The sequence below is a fragment of the Psammomys obesus genome, unplaced genomic scaffold (genome assembly GCF_907164565.1).
Source record: "Psammomys obesus unplaced genomic scaffold, mPsaObe1.curated_primary_1811, whole genome shotgun sequence".
Classification (NCBI taxonomy): domain Eukaryota; kingdom Metazoa; phylum Chordata; class Mammalia; order Rodentia; family Muridae; genus Psammomys; species Psammomys obesus.
In genome coordinates, this window is record NW_026588752.1 from 17447378 (window position 1) to 17451475 (window position 4098).

Below are 4098 nucleotides of genomic sequence, written 5' to 3' on the forward strand. Positions count from 1 at the left end.
GCATTGCTACAGTTTTGGGAACAGGGCTTGCAAACAGGAGCCTGTTGGGGTGGAGGGGAGAGGAGGGGAGCATTTCAGATACAAACGGTGAAAGTGCTTTGCCTCTGTAACCAAATACTTAAATTATCTGGATGTTTCCTTCTTAAATAATTGTATACAAGTTTTCCATATTCTTATTTCACGTTGGACATATAAGTACCACATTCATAGTTTTAAACTTTTGTACTGGCAAAAAAAAAAAAATTATTTGAATACATATAGTGTGACAATGGGCTTGACAATGAAAACTATTTTATTTTTTATTTTTTTTTTCAAGATGGGGTTTCTCTGTGTGGCCTTGGCTGGCCTGGATTTGCTCTGTGTGACCAAGCTGGCCTCCAACTCACAGAGATCCAACTGCCTCTGCTGGGATTACAGTTTGTGGCGGGGAAGTGTTGGAGTACACAGTCAGGCATTGCCATCTCCCAGGATTCTTTACAGGACTGAAGCCACAGATGACTGAATCCTATCAGCATCACCACTTTCTGCTCTTGGAGGCATATAAATGCTAAGAAAATATCTAAGTTTTAGGGTTTCCTCTCTAAGAAACTGGGGGGAGGGTAGCATAAACTTTTCTTCTTGAAGAACCTAGATAGAGACTGAATGCCTTGAATGTTTTGGTCTCACTTATCCTTTTCCACAAAGGTCAGGGTGACCCTTCCGTAGATAATCTCTGCTCTGAGACACAGACAGGAAAGTTCTCCTGTAACTAAGGTAAATGCAATTTTAATGATAAGTGCTCAGAGAGTATTCAGCCTGTTTCTACTGTCTAGCTCACAAACTCTGTGTGTGTGTGTGTGTGTGTGTGTGTGTGTGTGTGCGCGCGCGCGCGCGCGCGCGTGCATGTGTGTCTCACATGCCAAAGTCTCATTATGCAGCTCTGGTTGGCCTGGAATTCAAGGAAATGTACCTGCTTCTGCCTCCAGAGTGTAAGAATTAAACACATATACCATCACACCCGGATTACAAAAAGTTTTTTGTGCCCAAGCAATATCCAACCATCACTTCCTGTCACCACACCCCCATGTTATGAGTCTATCGAAAGGACAGCTTGGGTAGCAAGGGTAAATAGTATTTTCTCTTCCTTCTCTTCAGCTTATGTGATACAGAGAAAAATAAAAGATTAAAGTGGGTACAGAATAGCTTAAATAAGAAGATTAGACTCTGAAATCAATATTTGTTTGATTTTTCATAAAATCCTTAGCCTCGTTTCCTCCTCTGTCAAATTGGATAACAACAATACCTACTTCTAGGACTGTATTCCAAATACCAAATGAGATCCATTTGCTCACTCATGGCCATTCTTCTTGAGGATCTACTGGGCACATGAATAGCCCCAGACACAAAGGATGCCACAAGAAGAAAGTCCATCAGAATTTACATGTAACTGAATTTCAATCTAACTGGGGAAATAAACAAACAAGCAAATGTGTGCCCTTGATAGCTAAACAATGCAGAAAACCATGCTGGAGAAACAGCCGCGTGAAAGTCCAGAGGTAACCAAGTATTACTCGGGAAAACAGGGGCCCAGTGTCCTCTCCTTGGAAATGATCTTAAGAGTCTTAAAAGACAGAACAAGCATGCACAGGCTTGGAGAGAGAGAACTCAGGACAGGATGGAAAGCATGTGAGAAAATAGTAAGTTTGGGTCTTTATGTAGCAGTATAGAAGTCCTGATGAGGAGGAAACGAGACATAAGAATTAAGACAAAAGGTGTGAACACAGCTTTCTACAAGCCTAGAACAACTAATTATTAAAAAAAAGGTGGCTATCTGTCACCATCTCCTCCCTGCACTAAAGCAGGCTGTGATTAGATGGCCTCCTTTAAGACTGTCAACAAATTCTCTTCCAGAGAAAAACCTTAAGCAGCTTTTCACCCCACACTCTCCCTCTCCACTCCCAGTGTGGTTCCGGGTTTGCATTGACCCTGGCTTGCTGTAAGTGGCAATTGCTTTCTCTCTGCTCAAACTAATGAAGATGCATCACTGGCACTTGTTTGCTGTCTGGCTGGGAACGGGCAAGGGAACCAGAAGTTCCAGTCCAGATGGAGGAGCTCAGCTGCACATCTGCCTCGCCTGTCTGTCACTCCCCACCTCCTGCTGCTGTGCTAGCTGCCAGCCACTGCAGCAGCTCCTAAGTCAAAGGTCCTCCTCTTCTGGTGTTTCCTTGGAGCTTTGACTAATTATCTGCATCATCATGCCCAACAGCATCATGCTGTCATTCTTCAAACTAAAGAAGAATCTGTTGGAGAGCTGAGTCCTTCAAATGATTGCACTTTCATTTGATTCTAAAATGAGACCCATTAAGCTATATATATATACATGACAGCAAACTAGGCATCAATCGACATCAGACAGCTGATACATTCCATCTGTTGCGTGGATGATCTACAGTGCTCCACAGGACACAGAAGATAGGAGACAGCTATTGACAGCAAATTCATTCTGCTCCAGCTCCACTACCAATACTGTAATACAAACCACTTGCTTTTTTGCCTAAAATGTTACAATAGTTCTCTAACTCATTTGTCAAAGACTCTGTAGTGAAATTATTACTTACCTGACTGTTATCTCAAGTAGCCACTTAACTAAGTCTACTGTCACTTGTACCAGCTGATTTTTTCATGGTTGGGCATAAAGGGTGACATCTTTGAAGTCAAAATTTGAACATCTGAATTCTGTCCGGACCTTATGTGGCTTCCCAAAGTGCTGAGGCTTATCTTTTATAGATAGATTGAGATCCCCTTCAGCATCCTTAAATGAATAATATTAGTGACTTTTCCTATCTCTTATCTAACAGCCCCCTTCAACCTGCTCCTTCATGTTGCCCTCTTTTCTTCTCCCTCACCGTAAGGCTTTTCATAATACTATTTCCTCTGACTTAAAAGTCCCCTCAACCATATTTCACTTCATGAACAAACTCTCACTCCTCAGATCCACTGAAACACTCCTTGGAAAGACCCTCTGTAAAACCCAGACTCTGCTAATCTTCTCTGAACAATTGCTCCCCAACTCTGATTCTAGGGTTCTTACAATTTGTAATTATTTTTAATACTTGTAATTATTTGTATTCAAATTTCTATCCCCCTATTCTATGATGAATTCAGTAGATACCAAATGATTGTGTTCACTTTTCTTGTGACTTGAATCCCAGGATTTCTGTAGTTCCAAGGCTGGCATTCATGCGACTGTTTCCTGGACACAACTGTCAAAGAATAGATGGTCACTAAAATTAAAAAGGCTCTCATGTGAAAACTGCTTTTAAAAATCTGTAATACTTGACCTGTTTTATAAACAAATAGTCTGCATGATAGCACCTGTAAGTTCATACACAAGTTTTAAGCTAAGGACTAAACTAATTGCTGGGGTACCCACAATACCTGGCTAAGGTGACACTTTGTGAAACCACACACTTTCTTCTCATTTGAGGCCTGTGCAAAATCCTCAAATTAATGCACAGGCGTCAAGGTATTATTGGAATCAGCCAACCTTCTGCTTCTGTGATCTCATCCAATTTGTTCCAAGACAATGAAAATTACTTCCTTGGTTCTGATAAGTCCTATTTGCTTTTTACGTTCCAAGTTTCTTATTTTAAGTGAATTAAAAGCAAAGCCTTATCTATGGTAACAGCATTCTTCCTTTCAGAGACAAACTTTTGCATCAATACATTCAATAGCAATGGCTTAAACTGACCCTTTTTGGTTTTTCCAGACACAGTCCTTTGTGTTACCCTGGCTGTCCTGGACCTCACTCTGTAGTCCAGGATGTCCTCAAACTCAGAGATCTGCCTGCCTCTTACTCCTGTGTGCTGGAATTATACGCATGCACTAACATGCCCGGTTTTAAACTTATCTTTCTTTTTTAACCCTTAGGGAAAAAACATTTAAAAACTAGTACTTTACCTTGGTTAAAAATTTCCATGAAGGATAACAACAAAAGAAAGACAAAAAGACATAGAAACGAGAGCTCCATTGATAAAGAAGCATAAGTAGTCTTACAATTAGGGATGCTTTTCTAATGTAGGCATACTATTCTACAACTAATCACTAAGTTAGTAAAAC